The following is a 17,293-nucleotide window of genomic DNA, read 5'->3' on the forward strand; positions in this document are numbered from 1 at the left end:
ACCTTGCCCATCAAAAAAGATGACGTTTTCAAGCCCCCTTGGCCATGATCCACCATAGGAAATACATTGTACAGAGTGACCCAGTGAGTATATGCAACCGGTGTGTGTACTCTCTCATTCTCTGACAGATTTTTTTTTCACATTTGAAACTCTTGGAAATTTGGATGAATTTTATAAACTCATATCTTGCCCTTGCTAAGTCACTTCATTCATGTCTGTGTCTTTGTGACCCCATGGACTGTTAGCCCGCCAGGCTCCTCTGTCCATAGAATGCTCCAGGCAAGAATACTGGAGTGGGTTGCCATTTCCTTCTCCAGGGGATCTTTCTGACCCAGGGATCAAACCCGCATGTCTTATGTCTACCTACATTGGTAGACAGCTTCTTTACCACTAGCGCCACCTGGGAAGTCCCAGTTAATCTTGCTATTAATTGGCAGCAATTTCTCTTTCTGTCAGTTCAGTTCAGTCGCTCAGTCATGTCCGACTCTTTGTGACCCCATGAATTGCAGCACGCCAGGCCTCCCTGTCCATCACCAACTCCCAGAGTTCACCCAAATTCATGTCCGAGTCGGTGATGCCATCCAGCCATCTCATCCTCTGTTGTCCCCTTCTCCTCTTGCCCCCAATTCCTCCCAGCATCAGAGTCTTTTCCAATGACTCAACTCTTTGCATGAGGTGGCCAAAGTACTGGAGTTTCAGCTTTAGCATCATTCCTTCCAAAGAAATCCCAGGGCTGATCTCCTTCAGAATGGACTGGTTGGATCTCCTTGCAGTCCAAGGGACTCTCAAGAGTCTTCTCCAACACCACAGTTCAAAAGCATCAATTCTTAGGCGCTCAGCCTTCTTCACAGTCCAACTCTCACATCCATACATGACCACAGGAAAAACCATAGCCTTGACTGGACAAACCTTTGTTGGCAAAGTAATGTCTCTGCTTTTGAATATGCTATCTAGGTTGGTCATAACTTTCCTTCCAAGGAGTAAGCATCTAATTTCATGGCTGCAGTCATCATCTGCAGTGATTTTGGAGCCCAGAAAAATAAAGTCTGACACTGTTTCCCCATCTATTACCCATGAAGTGATGGGACCGGATGCCATGATCTTTGTTTTCTGAATGTTGAGTTTTAAGCCAACTTTTTCACTCTCCACTTTCACTTTCATCAAGAGGCTTTTTAGTTCCTCTTCACTTTCTGCCATAAGGGTGGTGTCATCTGCATATCTGAGGTTATTGATATTTCTCCCGGCAAGCTTGATTCCAGCTTGTGCTTCTTCCAATCCAGCGTTTCTCATTATGTACTCTGCATGAGAGGATTAGTGCCCTTTTAATATTAGTGCCCTGCATCGAACAAAGCTGAGTTTCTATGTCAGCTCCCTTATTTACCAGCTGTGAAAATGGGAATAAGTTATTTAAATTATTAGTGTCTCTGGTTTTTTCACCTGTGAAACACTGATCAGAGCTCTTCTCACTCAGATTTGTAAACCCAAGAAACAAACAGCAGGGGACCTTTGACCCAGGGCCCACATGCAGTAGATGCTATGCTCAATAGGTGGTGGCAATCAGGTCGCTGGTAATGACAACAATAAAAATCCTATGAAAGGAAGTAGCTCAAAAAATAGCAGCTGTCATTATTAAAAACAGTAAAAAAGAGTGGTACCCAGTATGACATGAGCTGATGTCATGATCTTGATGATTATCAATCAACTTGTAACCTCTTTCATTTATTTAAGCATATATGTCTTTGTCACTACAATTAAAGTCCTGATTCTCCTCTGATTTGATACTTGGTGAGTCTGTGTGTGTGTTAGTCACTCAGTCATGTTCGACTCTTTCTGACCCCATGGACTGTGGCCCGCCAGCCTCCTCTGTCCATGGAATTCTCCAGGCAAGAATGCTGGAGTGGATACCATTCCCTTCTCCAGGGGATCTTCCTGACCCAGGGATCAAACCCAGGTCTCCTGCATTGCAGGCAGATTCTTTACCATCTGAGCCACCAGGGAAGCCCCAGTAAGTTTATTGATGTCATCAATGTTAAGAGCTACATATGGGTCCCCACTGATGGGCGTATCATTGCTGGCTTATTCTCTTGGGCAGATTCTCCAGCTCTTGGCTGAACCTCTTACATAGTAAAAATGTCCTGGAACATAAGCTCAGTCAAAACCTTTCCAACATGACCACATTAATCTTATGGTTTATGTGTGAACATGTGCCTCCAATAAATTCCTTTGCTTGCTCACTGTGGGGCTACATTTTTTCCCTAATATCAGGCTCTCCCTCACTGAGGGTTACAGCCTGTTGACTATCTGCACCCAGCACTTTTATTTGCTCAGCCCTACCACTTCACTCCTTTTCATTTCCAATTGTTCTCTTTTATCAGTGGTCTCTTCAGTCTTTGTCAACCTGGATATTCATTTGGGGTTCACTGTCTATTTGATCTCCCCTCTGCTGCTTCATTAACATTTCTTCTATCCTTTCTCAGGATTATTTCCCATGATTCAGCCACTGTGCACTTCTTAAAACTTTTGAACCTTTGAATTACTGGATGAATTGACCACAAAAGCAAAACCTTTTTTGATTACAGAAATTAACTCTTGGAAATGCATTCAATTATCAAGAATACTTTAATGCACATATTAAGTTCAAAAACAAATGAGGTATTTGAATATGATATTACATGTATAAGAAATTTTAAGCTTCATTTCAAAACTATTAAGTAAGTGCTCAGAAATGCATGGCATTCTAATAAACAGATATTTTCTGTCACTTATCATTGGCAACATGTACAAGCATGATAATACAGAGAATGTTGGGAGCTTGTGTGTTCATTGGGTTTAGTGAGTATGTGAAGTATGGACCTTTTTAGATAGGTATGTAAGAAGGTAGCTAGGTGGATAGGTAGGAAGATAGAAAAGTAGGAAGGTAAGTAGGTAAGAAGGCAGCTCGGTATAGAGGTAGGTATGTATGTAGGTAAGGATGTAGGTAGGCAGAATGCCAGGTATATAGGAAGGTATGTATATAGATAAGTAGGAAGATAGAAAAATAGAAAGGTAGTTAGGGTGAAAGACAGGTATATAGGAAAGAAAGAAGGTAGGTAGGTAGGAAGGTAGATAGATACATGAAGAAAAGCAAGTCAAATATTGATAATAAGGACGATCATCATTATTATTTTGCTTTTGTTTTCAGAATTAGCTATGTAAAATGTTGTCATAACCCATTGTATGCGTTACAGGTGTTTTTGTTTGTAAAGAGCTTTTTTTAAAGATTTTTTTTTAATGTAGCTCATTTTTGAAGTCTTTATTGAATTTGTTACAGTATAGTTGCTGTTTCATGGCGGGGTTTTTTGTTTGTTTTTTGGCTTTTTGGCCACGAGGCATGGGATCTTAGCTCCCAAACCAGGAATTGAAACTGCACCCCCCAGCACTGGAAGGCAAAGTTTTAACCACTAGACCACCAGGAAGTCCCATGAAAAGCACTGTTAAAGTAATCAAACCCAGAGGCCTTTAGACTGATATGTGTCTATCATTTTGGTAGTCTACACAAGCAAACCAAAACTGAAGCCAGAGTCAATGCACACAAATCTAAGAAAATGAAACTTATGGACAACTAACCACACAGAGGGGCTTCCCTGGTGGCTCAGCAGTAAAGAATCTGCCTGCAATGCAAGAGACACTGGTTCGATCCCCAGGTCAGGAAGATCCCCTGGAGAAGGAAATGGCAACCCACTCCAGTATTCTTGCCTGGAAAATCCTGTGGACAGAGGAGCCTGGCGGGCTACAGTCCATGGGGTCGCAAGGGTTGGGCCCAACTTAGTGACTAAACCACCACCACCACCAGTCACACACAGCCACCTGGGTTTTCCCACGTAATGTAACTGCTTAAGCTATAGCCCTTCAAAGGACGTCCTTGCTTTGCTTTCTGTTTTCTCTGTAGTAACCTCTCCCCCAGCTCCCGTTGGTGGATAGCTCCTATCACGTTTGGTCTGGCCCTCATTCTAATCGACCTGTGCTCAAACAGACTTGAAAACAAAAAATTTGAGTGTGCCTCAGTTTACCCTTCCCCAGCATTCAGTCTCATCATCCCCTAACCATAATGTAATAGAAGCAAAGTAAATACTGCTATTGGACAGAGGTGAAAATGGAGTCTTAGAGAGATGAACTGATTGCATTTGATGCAATGCCACAAATAAATAGCAGATCTGGAATTCAAGCCCAGGGTTCCTAATTCAGAGCTCTGCCTAGCACACAGGTAGGCGAGGGGCATAAGAGAGGGTCCTGGGAGCAGCTGAAACAGGACTGGTTTCCCCATTCCTTCTGTGCAGTCCCATCTAGAACAGAGAACACCCTAGAAAGAGTCACTTACTTGGCCCAAGCCTCTTTGGCCATCTCAGTATGAAAACAAAACAGCCCTAGATCACCATTTGCTCAGGCCTAGGTGAGTTTGTTGGAGAAGGCAATGGCACCCCACTCCAGTACTCTTGCCTGGAAAATCCCATGGATGGAGGAGCCTGGTAGGCTGCAGTCCATGGGGTCGCGAAGAGTCGGACACGACTGAGTGACTTCACTTTCCTTTTTCACTTTCATGCATTGGAGAAGGAAATGGCAACCCACTCCAGTGTTCTTGCCTGGAGAATCCCAGGGACAGGGGAGCCTGGTGGGCTGCCATCTATGGGGTCACAGGGAGTTGGACACGACTGAAGCGACTTAGCAGCAGCAGCAGCAGGTGAGTTTGTGAAGCTGAAAATCTTATTTTCCAGTTTCCTGGACCAGTTCTCCTGAAGCCCTGAGCTCTCTCTTTCTTGTGAGTGGAAACCCTGAGCTAAGAACTGGGGTGCCCCGATGCCAAACAGGATCTTTACTCCTTCCCCAGGTGTCTGATACCTGACACCTGAACTATACAGCCAATGGGTGGGTTCCTAGAGAGTTCTGATGCAGTTAACTCACAGCCACTATTTGCTGGTCATCCCCTCTGTGACCATCCTCTGCTGGGCATTGGGACCATCTTATTTAGTCCTTGGTTGTTAAAATACAACTCAGGAATAGGGCGTGTGTGTGCTCAGTCAGGTCCGACTCTTTGGGCAAGAATACTGGAGTGGGTTGCCATGCCCTCTTCCAGAGGATCTTTCCAACCCAGGGATTGAACCCGCTTCTCCTACATCTCCTGCATTGGCAGGTGGGTTCTTTACCACTAGCACCACCCAGAAAACCCAGGAGTAGGGCAACCTTGCTCAATTAATTAGGCAAATTTTATTGTGTGCATGCTGGCACTTCCTATAATGTAATTGTAATTCTCACAATGAATCAATGAGGCTGTTTTTAGTTCCATTTTGCAGACAAGAAAACTGAGGATTGAGAAGGCCAAGCAAACTCATCAGTAGTGAACAGCTAGTACACGGCAAAGCCTGGATTCAAAGCCACGTCTGCCTGGTCCCAAAGTCACACTAGCTTCCCTATATCAGACTAGTGACATTCATTTTTTCACTCTTTCCTTAAACAGCTAAGGGCTCTGCTTTCAGACCTTTAGCCCACTAGGAATTTGGACATCACACTTTAAAGAAACACTATCTTCTAAGTCAGTTCTCCTGACTGTGAACAAAGATCCCTAGCAGCATGAGAAATTTTAGCAGCCACAGAGCATAGCTCTCTGAAGCTTGATACAGATCAGGAACAGAGAGAAGATAAGAGGCATGTATATTACAGATTACGGGTGAAAAACTTGGATATGGAAAAGATTGCATTGTACTGAGAAATGACCTTATGGAAATTAAGTAAGAGACACTCCACTCGTTGGCCAAATCCCCAGACGATAGCATCAAGGTGTCTTGGGATAGGCAAAGGAGGGAAGGGGGAGAAAGACGAGGGGGCATTACCCCAGCCTCTCTCCTGCACCTGAGGTGTGAGACAGTGGAAGGAACTGGAGCTTTAGCGGGTACCCCTGGGAGAAACAAAAGCAGAGAGGCCATGGGAGGGAGAAGAGTACCCTGGCACCCAGAAAAGGGCAGAAAGTCAGAGCGAGGTAGGGAAGAAGGTGATGACAAGCCAGCAGGAGCTGTGCTGATAAGATGACAATGACGGGAGCAGTGGGCAGAGCAGGTAAGCGGGGTGGCAGGGTCGGAGAAGGCTCCTTGTGGACTTGTTAGGAGCCTTGGAAGATGCGGGGAGGTGTGACACCCAGGCAGCAGAGGATCAGTGTTCCCGGGGGAGAGCTCTGCTTGAAAATGGCGCTGAGGATGGAGCCCACGGCCCCTGAACTGTGGCTTTAGCCGGGTGGTGTGGAGGAGGGCTGCCTTGAATGGCAACAGAGATGAGGTGGAAAAAAACCCATAAAAAGTACCTGCCTGGGGTGGCCACAACCCCTGGCAACCTCTGCTTTCACATCGGCAACATGGGGAGAACAATCCCTGCTCCGTGGTGATGCTGGGAGTATTGGAAGATATATACAAAGTAGGTCAAGGGTCAGGCCCGCTGCTCGGCATCAAAGAAACGCTCTGTGAAGGGCCACTGTCTGTGCTATTCACCCCAAGGGGCAGAAAGTGAATAGCCCTCATGTATACTAAGTGGGGATTAAGAGGACCTTCAGGGCCCCTCTCAGATGCCTCTTCTTTCCCGAGAGTCAGGCAGGGATTCTCCGGGCAACACACGTGGCTTGGGCTTCCCTCCTTGCCATAGCCTGTAGCCTAGACGAGCCTGGGGCCTGGAATGAGGGGCAGGCCAGCTGGGGTTGGGGGCCTCCTGCCCATCCCTGTGTGTGTGTTTGTACTGCATACACCCCAGGTGGACCACCTGTGCTCGTGTATTTATGCTCGTGCATATCAGTGTGTACCCTCTAAAGCCTGGACGATGACTAACAGAGAAGGGGCGAAATTAAAGCAGAGGTGTAATTGGCGTTGATCGATCTGCTTAATGGCCTGGAAATGCCCAATTAGAGCCGTGTGTGTGGCTGGCTGCTGACCCGGAGGGCTGAGGGGACGCCTCGCTCTTATCCAGGCGCCCTGGGGCCAGCCAGGGTGTGTTGCCATGGACCCCCTTCCTGATTCTGCCCCTGCTGGATTTCTGGCGCCGGGGCCAGGTGTGCCCCTGCCACATCCTGCAGCCAGTAGACCCCTGCAGTTTCACCTCTGGGCTCGACCAGAGATCACTCACCACAGTGGATCATGAATTGCTCTACTTCTGCCTGCCCCACCGGCGCCTTTTTGCCCACGAGATCAGCCCTGGGATTTCTTTGGAAGGAATGATGCTAAAGCTGAAAATCCAGTACTTTGGCCACCTCATGCAAAGAGTTGACTCATTGGAAAAGACTCTGATGCTGAGAGGGATTGGGGGCAGGAGGAGAAGGGGACGACAGAGGATGAGATGGCTGGATGGCATCACCGACTCGATGGACGTGAGTTTGAGTGAACTCCGGAAGTTGGTGATGGACAGGGAGGCCTGGCGTGCTGCGATTCATGGGGTCGCAAAGAGTCGGACACGACTGAGCGACTGAACTGAACTGAACTGAAGGTGGGGCGGGGTATAGTGTTACCAGGATGAGCCTGGGGCGAGTGGCTCCCTCTAGTGGCAGCCACATGCAGGGGCGGGAACCAGATCTGAGAATCCGACCCATCGCTGCTTGATTCCCCTGCTCTCCCAGCTGTGTGACTTTGTGCAGCTCACTCAGTCTCTCTGAGCAGAGGCTGCGCTATGAAAAGATCTAACCACTTCCTGCCTGCTCCACTGCTTTATTTTGGCCAGAGCCAGCATCATCGCCAGCCTGCGTTGAAAGACTGGGATACCACTGTTCACTGCGGTATCCCCATTGCCTCCAGGAGTCCCTAGTGCATAGGAGAAGCTCAGTAACTATCAATATATACTGAATAAAGAAGCGAATAGCATGAGACAGGACGCCTAGGGCCTGTGCACTGGGACGACCCTGAGGGATGGGATGAGGAGGGAGGTGGGATGGGGGGTTCAGGATGGGGAACACATGTATACTCATGGCTGATTCATGTCAATGTATGGCAAAAACCACTACAATACTGTAAAGTAATTAGCTTCCAATTAAAATACATAAATTCATTTTAAAAAAAGTGAATAGCAAACCAGGTGACTTCTTGGGGTCTCAAATCTGCAAAAGCCTTATGGGAATGAGGGATTTTCTACACCAGGATTGCCCAGTGAACCCAAAGTGAACATCCTACCATGTGGGCAGCCTGCATTGCACAGCTCCAGGGGTCCTATTTACGAGACTACAAAGGGCCCTGTGCCTCTGAGGCTGCAATGTGAGGGACTAACCAGACGTCTGCAGAATGGAGATTTCTCCATTTCCACATGTAAGTGTATTCTTGATTTGTTTACACAACTGTGATTTGTGTCAACTATTCAGTACAGATGTGCACTTTTAGGGGAAGGCGTGTTTGAAGGAATTTCATCTTTACACTGTGAAACTGTATCGTTGACGTTCTTTTAAGAACACAGTCACGATAAAAACTCGCATAAAAATAGAAATAGAGGGAAGTTTCCTTAACATGATAAAGAGGATGTAATAAAAAATCTGCATCTAACATGCTTATTGGTAAAAGACTGAATGCTTCCCCGTAACATCTAGAAGAAAGCAAGGATGTCCACTGTCACTACCCTTATGCAACATGGTGCTGTAAGTTGCCAGTGTTACAAGGCAAGGAAAGGAAACAAAAGGCACACAGATTAGGAAGGAAGAAGTATAATTGCCCTTATTTGCAAGTGACATGAATGTTTACGTATTTCCAAGGAATCTACAAAAAACCTCCTAGGACTAAAAAGTGAGTACAGCAATGTTGCAGGATACATGATTAATATACAAAAAATCAACTGTATTTTTATAGAGTAACAATAAATCTGTGGACACTGAAATTAAACATGAAGTACATTTACAATTGTTCAGAAATGAACTATTATATTCAAAATATGTATAGGGCTTGTATGTTTAAAACTACCTGTGCTGAAGAAAGAAATCAAAGAAGATTTAAGTAAATGGAGAGACATAGTATGCCCATGAATTAGAAGATTCAATATATCAGTTCTTCCCAAACTAACATACAATTTCTATCCAAATTAAAACAAGATGTTTTTTGAAAATATAGATATGATCATCCATAAATGAAAAGGCAAGGGGACAGTTTTGAAAAGAAGAATAAAGTGGCAGAGATCAATCTACTTGATTTTCAAGACATTATATGTGTGTGTGCTCAACCATGTCTGACTCTTTGCAACCCCATGGACTGCTGTCCCTCAGGCTCCTCTGTCCATGGGATTTCCCAGGCAAGAATACTGGAGTGGGTTGCTATTTCCTTCTCTAGGAGATCTTCCAAACCCAGAGACCAAATCCATGTCTCCTCCTGGATTCTTAACCACTGAGCCACCTGGGAAGCCCTTCAAGACATTATACAGCAACATTAGTTAAGACTGTGGTATTGGTGGAAGGATAGACATGTAAATCAATGGAAATAAAGAAAGAAAGAACCAAGGAATAGACCCACACAAATGTGCCCAATGGATTTTTGACAAAGTTGCAGAAACAATTCAGTGGAGTAATGATAGACTTCTCAACAAATGGCCCTGGAATGGATACCCATAGGCCAAAAAGATAAATCTGAACCTAAACCTCACAACCTATGTACAAGTTAGCTCAAAAATGGATCATAGACTTAAATATAAAAGGGAAAACTATAAAACTTTTCGGAAACTATAGGAGAAATATTTTAGGATTCAGGAAAAGGCAAAGAATTTCTAGACTTGACATTAAAAGCATGATCCACAGAAGGAAAAATTCATAAATTGAGCTTGATCAAAACTAAAAGCTTTTGTTCTTTGAAAGACTGAAGAGATTGAAAATACAAGCTATAGAATGGGAGGAAATATTTTCAAATTACATATTGGACAAAGGACTAGCATTTGGAAGACCTAAAGAACTCTCAGACCCAATAGTAAAAAATAACTCAATTTAAAAATGGACAGAAGACATAGAGAGACATTCCACTGAAGCAGATATATGGACTGCAATAAGCATATGAAAAGATGTTTAACATACTACTGGAAAAACATAAATTAAACCCACAATGAGTTATCACTATACACCTATCAGAATGAATAAAATAAAAGAATGAAAACACCAAATGCGGAATCACTCATACACGCTGGTGGGAATATAAAATGATGTAGCCATGCTGGAAAGTTGGTGGTTTCTTAAAACTAGTCATCCAACTACCATATGACCCAGGAATTGTATTCCTGGGCATTGATCTCAGAGAAACGAAGACTTGCATTGACCCAAAAACCTGTCCACAGATATTTATAACAACTCTATAATAGCAAAAACAGGAAGCAATGCCTATATGCTATTGAATGAATAAATAAACTGTGGACCCTCTGTGTCATGGAGCACTACTTGGCAATAAAAATGAATAAAGTACTAATACAGAAAAAAACCTGGATGAACTGCCAGAGAATTATGCTAAGTGAAAAAAAAAAAATTCCCAAAGTTTACATGCTGTTTGATTCCATTTATATAGCACTCTTAAAGCGACAAAGTTACAAAAATGGAGAAAAGATGAGGGATTCCCAAGGGCTACATGGGGATGGGGGGCTGAAGGGAAGTGGATGTGGCTGTAAAAGGGCAACAGGAGGGAATGCTTGTAGGGATGTGAGCATTCTGCATCTTAACTGTTTCCACGTCAACATCCTGGTTGTGAAATCAGACTATAGTTTTATAAGATGTTACCATTGGGAGAAATAGAGTAAAGGGTACACAGGTGTTTTTCTTACAGTTATATGTGAATCTAAAAGTATCTTGAAATAAAAAAGTTTAATTTAAAAGTCAAGAGGAATGAAAATAGACATGATAAAATTTCATAGAACACAACACACATGCATACATGCAAAACTGGCGAGATTTGAATAAAGTCTATAATATAGTTAATTGCATTGGTCTAGTTAGCATAGAAAACAAACTTACAGTTAGTTACCAAAGCAAAAAGGGGTAGGGATAAGTTAAGAATTAGGGACTAACAGACACATACTACTATACATAAAATAAATAAACAACAAGGACCTACTATATAGCACAAGGGACTGCATTTCATATAATGTATTAACCTATAATGGAAAATAATCTAAAGAAGAATATACATATGTATAACTAAATTACTTTTGCTCTACATTTGAAACAGAACACTGTAAATCAACTACGCTTCAATGAAAAAAGAAAAAAGTGTCAGTCTAGTTAAATGCATTGTGCCAATGTCAATTTCCTGGTTTTGATAATACAGTAAATTATACAAGATGTTGGGGGAATCTGAGTGTAAGGTATGTGGTTCGCCTCTATTACATTTGTAACTTTTTGTGAGTCTATAATTATTTCAAAATAAGACAAATTTAAGCACTAGGACAAAAAAAGATACATTTTAAAAATAAATACTGAGAGCAAAATAAAATCCCAACTCTTGTAGTTCTAAAGTTGGAACTGTTATAAAACTACCGACTTTATAGTACTACAGTGAGATTCAGTTATTTATTTAGCCACACTGCATGGCATGTGGGATCCTTGTTTCCCTGATCAGGGTTTGAACCTGTGCCCCTTGCATTGCAAGTGCGCAGTCTGAACCACTGGGCCACCTGGGCAGTCCCCGTTACCGTTCTTCTGGATGTGAGTCCATAAGCAGTCTGGCCAGCGCTGGCAACTGCAAAGTCAGCCAAGCAGGACTCAGCAAGGGAGCTGAAATGACCCCTCTCTGCAGCCTCAAAGAGCATACACCACTCATCTCAGATCACACATCAGGAGAGCAAGGACCTGCCTCCTCCGGACGGAGCCCATGCCTGCTCTTCTAGATCACAGGACAGGTTGAGTAAGGCAGACCCCAGTCCCCAAGAGCCCCAAGTCTACTGGGGAGAGTGGGAGGGGAAACAGAACACATGGTCTCATGGTAGCCGTGTCCCCTGTGGGCTCACGGTAGCCGTGTCCCCTGTGGACTAGTTACCTTGACTCAGTCCCTAGTTGCAGGCAAGCTCCCGCATCCCAGTCAGACGTCAGAGAAATGAAAAGGATGTGATAAAGGAGACTGTGTGGAGAAGACGGTCTCCTCACTCTTAGATAAACTGCGCTGGGAAGGTCTGTGCTCTGAGGCTGACATAGCATCTGGGTGTGGTGTGGCAGGCAACCCGGGATTGTGTGTGTGCGTGCGTGTGTGTGTGTGTGTGTGTGTGTAGGGAGGGGCTGCTGTCACAATGGGCTCATCAGCTTGCCCACCTGGGAAACGGGGAAGCTGCTGCTAGAACTGAATTACTATTTCCTTAGGTCCCAAGAGGCTCCCAGAAATCACTGGAAAATAAGACATTAGGACTCCTATTTTGGTCCTGGAACAAAAGGGAAAGGGATCAGGGCTCAGAGATGTGCGGTGGAACAGGGGTTGCTCCCAGCCTGTCCAAAAACTGCCCCAGGTGGTCAGGAGCCCAGGCCAAGACAGGAGAGACGCAGGCACTGGGTTCTGCCTGGAGACTCTGGTGAATGACAGAATCCCTGGAGTGTCCTCTAACCCACCTCAGACTCAGGAGACACCGACAAGAGCCCCCAGTGTGGGGCAGCAGTGGTCACCAGATGTTCCTAAACGTTCTTGGGTAATCCTCGTAACAACCTGAAGTAATAGGTCCTATCACTATCTCGGATCTACAGATGAGGACACCGAGGCATGGTGTCTGGCTGGAAGTCCCATGTTCGTGATGAAGCTGGAGTTGGAACGTGCAGCCCTAGAGCTCATGCTTTCAACCATGATGTAAGTGTCCCTCTTTCTGTGATTTGCCTTCCTCCTGACCCATCCTGAGAAAAGCCAAGGCCAGTCACCCCTCAAGCCCATTTCTGGTCTCAGGTGTGACGCTGACAGGAGGAGAACCTTCTCCCCGCTCAGGGATGCTGCCACATGGACCACGAGAGGGACACAAATTCACACCGTGCGTCTCTGTGTGTCTGCTCCACAGATTCTCCAGCGTAAGTCAACAGCAGCACCAGAGACTGCAAACGCTGGCCTTCACCACCAGAACCCTGAAGAACCACAAGGCAGGGACTGGGACATGCCTGGCACACCCCGTCCAATAAAGTTGAAAGAGGACAGAGGTTGGAATCAATAGATTGGGAGTCAACAGCCATAAAAAAAAAAAAAAAAGAATAAAATAATGCCATTTGCAGCAACATGGATGGACCTAGAGATGATCACACTAAGTGAAGTAAGTTGGAAAGAAAAAGACAAATCTCAAATGATACCACTTATTTGTGAAATCTAAAATAAATGATTAAAATGAACTTATTTATAAAACTGAAACAGACTTACTGACGTAGAAAGCAAACTTATGGTTACCAAAGGGGAAGGAAGGTGGAGGGGTAAATTAGGAGTTTGGGATTCACAGATACACCCTACTATATGTAAAATAAACACCAAGGATTTACTCTAAAGCTGATGGAATTATAATCACTCTCTTGAAATTGCCTATAATGAAAAAGAATCTAAAAAATAATAGATATTTATGTACAACTGAATCACTCTGCTGTATGCCAGAAATAATACAACACTAGTAAATCAATTATACTTCAATAAAAAAAAATTTAATTAGAAAAAATAAAAGGGATTAGGAGTCAAATTCCAATTCTGCTACTCCCTGGCAATATGACCTCATCAGGTTTTGCCTTTTCTAAATGGCGTCTCCTGTAAAAGGGAATGCTATCTCTGTCTGACCCTCAAGGCGGCTGTGAGGATAAAGCGATGGACTACGCAAGGCTTGGACCTTAAGCTTTATTCAGATGATGGAATCACTGTTGCTATTCCTGGGGGTAGAGGAAGCCAGAGGTTCAGATGGTGGGGCGAGTTTGCTGGGCTTCCTCCCTGCTCTGTCATCATCAGCAAAGGGGCTGCCTTCTTATCTCTCCTCCAACCAATGAGGCTTCTGTAACCATGGTACCCAAAGTAGCATCACCCCACCCTGGCATGTCACCTCATTTCCCTTTTTCCCATTACAGCACTTTGCATCATTTGACTTCACGGGTTTTTTGAGATGGTTACATAAAATGGCATATAATACACCTAAAATATTCAATATTAGGAGTTCAGCCCAGGTTATTTCCTGGGGTAGACGGAACACTTCCTTCACATAATTATAAAAATGCTCAGTTGATGCAGAATCTTCTGGAATGAGTATTTTGACCCCAGCTTCACAGAACAGAAGTTGGGTCAATTACACTTCAGTTGCCTGGATCCAAGCCTGCCAACAGTCTCTCCATCTCAAGTATTTGGAATTGCTCTTTTATTTGTTTCTAGAATTCAGGTTTCCCAGAAGTTTAAGAAGGCCATGGATTGCTTTGGCCACCTTCCCAGTCTTTTAATTAGGACTGATACGTCTAATTTCAGAACATGTGGTGTTGAAAAATAAAATAGAATCTGGAACCATCTAGAGCTGAAGTCAGGACTCCCCTCTACCAACCTACTATCTATAATTGTTATTATTAGTAACAGAAGTAGTAACTATGGAATGCAGAATTCTGGATACACACAGGCATTGCACAGGACAATCTATTTACATAATTTCATTGTTCCTCAAATCAGTGCAAAAAGGCAAACATTAAGACCCTTTTTGTATATGAGGCTATTGAAGTTAAGAGAGTAAAAGAGTTGGACTTGGATCTCAGGTCCACCAAATTCCATAGATGTTGTGCAGTTTACTCTATCCCAGCAGAGTTTTTTTTGTTTTTTTTTTTTTAGCCTAATTTTTCACGTCTACAAAATGGACCTGTTCATATCTGTCAGAATTATTCTGAGGACGAGATAAGGTGCCATATAGGAAGGACAGGGTACTTGTAGGGTCTTGATCCATGCAGGCTCTTTCCCTTTCCCACATGTCCAAAGGCTCATCAGAGCACAAGAGAGCTCAGTAGGGCTTCTGGTCGAGGACACAGAGGTCTAGAGGTGATGAAGAATTTACTCAAGCAGAAGCAAAACAACTTCATTTTCTCTTCAAGGGAAACTGCAAACAGCCATTTCTCCCCTAAGCGTATTCGGTAAAAGGAAAGATGAGAAAGCCTTTGTAGCTCTGTCCTCAGGTTCCGGCTCTAAACCTTAATCAATAATCCGCTGTTGACCTGGAAGAAATAAAATTGCAAGGACTGACACAAAGATCCAGCAATGTGATGCTGGAACTGAGGAAAACATTTACTTAAAAGAAGCCACAGTTTATAATGTCTTCGCATCTTTGGAATCCTAAAGCCAAGATACTTGGTATGATCACTTGGCTTTCCTTTAGGGTCCAAAACTCTCAGACCAAAATTGCTCCTAATTTAACTGAAAGTAAGTCTGCTTACTATGGAGTTTGGTGGACCTGAGATCCAAGTCCAACTCTTCTACTCTCTTAACTTCAATAGCCTCATATACAAAAAGGGTCTTAATGTTTGCCTTTTTGCACTGATTTGAGGAACAATGAAATTATGTAAATAGATTGTCCTGTGCAATGCCTGTGTGTATCCAGAATTCTGCATTCCATAGTTACTACTTCTGCTAAGTCGCTTCAGTCGTGTCTGACTCTGTGTGACGGCAGCCCACCAGGCTCCCCCGTCCCTGGGATTCTCCAGGCAAGAACACTGGAGTGGGTTGCCATTTCCTTCTCCGATGCATGAAAGTGAAAAGTGAAAGTGAAGTCGCTCAGTCGTGCCTGACTCTTAGCGACCCCATGGGCTGCAGCCTACCAGGCTCCTCCGTCCATGGGATTTTCCAGGCAAGAGTACTGGAGTGGGGTGCCATTGCCTTCTCCAGAAAGTAAGTCTACACCAACCCCAATAAAGAAGCCTTGAGAAAAATTAGCACAGGTGGTAAAACAGATGACTGAAAGGTTTTTAGAATGCTAAGCCATCCATAGCATGAGTTTTTCTTGATCAAAAAGAAGACCTCCCAAGTCTTGGAAAAGCAGCCTTGGGCAGTATCTTGTCCAGCTCCTCCTCCCAAACCTAATCATTTCATTGGCTCAGCTGTACCCCATACACTGGGACAGTTTCCAGCCCTTTAGAAGTTTTCTAGCTCCATATTGATTTCACCTCCAGCACAATGGTTATGCAAAGAACCACATAGACCCGGCAATTAGGGAAAAGCCTTTCTGCTCAACTGGCCCTATCTGTGCTATGTGCTAAGTCACTCCAGTTGTGTCCGACTCTTTGCGACCCTAGGGACTGTAGCCTACCAGGCTCCTGTGTCCATGGGATTCTCCAGGCAAGAATACTGGAGTGGGTTGCCATTCTCCTCCAGGGAAGGCCCTACCTGTAAAACTGGAATAATTCTGGGACTTCCTTGGTGGTCCAGTGGTTAACAATCCACTTTACAATGCAGGAACATGAGTTCGATCCTTGTTTGGGGAACTAAGATCCCACATGCTGTGGGGCGATTAAACCTGTGTGCCACAATTACTGAAGACTTCACGGTCTAGAGTCCAAGCTCAGAAATAAGAGAAGTCCATGCCAAAACCATAGAGTAGCCCCTGCTTGCTGCAACTAGAGAAAAGTCCACACGCTGCAGTGAAGAACCCACATGGACAAAAATAAATAGTAAAAAAATTGGAATAATTCTGTCTTAGAGCATTACTACGAGATTTAGATGTATATAAAGTGCTTGGCACGATGTCTAGCATATGGTCATTGCTCTCTTTCTCCTCTAATTTTCCCTCCAATCTCCCAATTCATAATGCCAGAAGTCCCAGAAGTTTGTCTGGATTATTGCTCTGATTGAGTCATCTGCCTTCCTAGATGTTGGAGGACAGTTGTGTCTGCACAATTGATTCCTACCAGCTGCCATGCACAAAACATGTACCGATGTCCTGCACACCCCGGCTCTACACACCTATCAATACATCTCATGCATTAACACATCTCAGGCTAACTCACTCTTGGGCTTCACATTCCTGCTCGTCTACCTTGGGTGAACAACTCCACCCAAACACATATCTCGAAAGCATATCCAGTTTTTGCTCAATTGCTCATCCTGTCCAAATCTAGGCATTACCCTACATGGTTGTACCTCTATTTCAGATATGATTACTGCTATCATGGTTGATTCTATTTTTCCTGTCCAATAAAATTGGGCAATAATGAATCATCATGCAATGAATTGAGTACTGAATGGTCTATTCACTCCTCATGCCGGGAAAAAAAATATCTCAGTGTGTTCTCTATGTCAATAATGAAGAGAAATAGTCTTTCTTTTTAAAAAAATTTCTTAAGTTGGAACAGCTATCACACTCAGTGCTTCTGATTCCTGATTCAGTG

The sequence above is a fragment of the Bubalus kerabau genome, chromosome 4 (assembly GCF_029407905.1).
Source record: "Bubalus kerabau isolate K-KA32 ecotype Philippines breed swamp buffalo chromosome 4, PCC_UOA_SB_1v2, whole genome shotgun sequence".
Taxonomy (NCBI): Eukaryota; Metazoa; Chordata; class Mammalia; order Artiodactyla; family Bovidae; genus Bubalus; species Bubalus kerabau.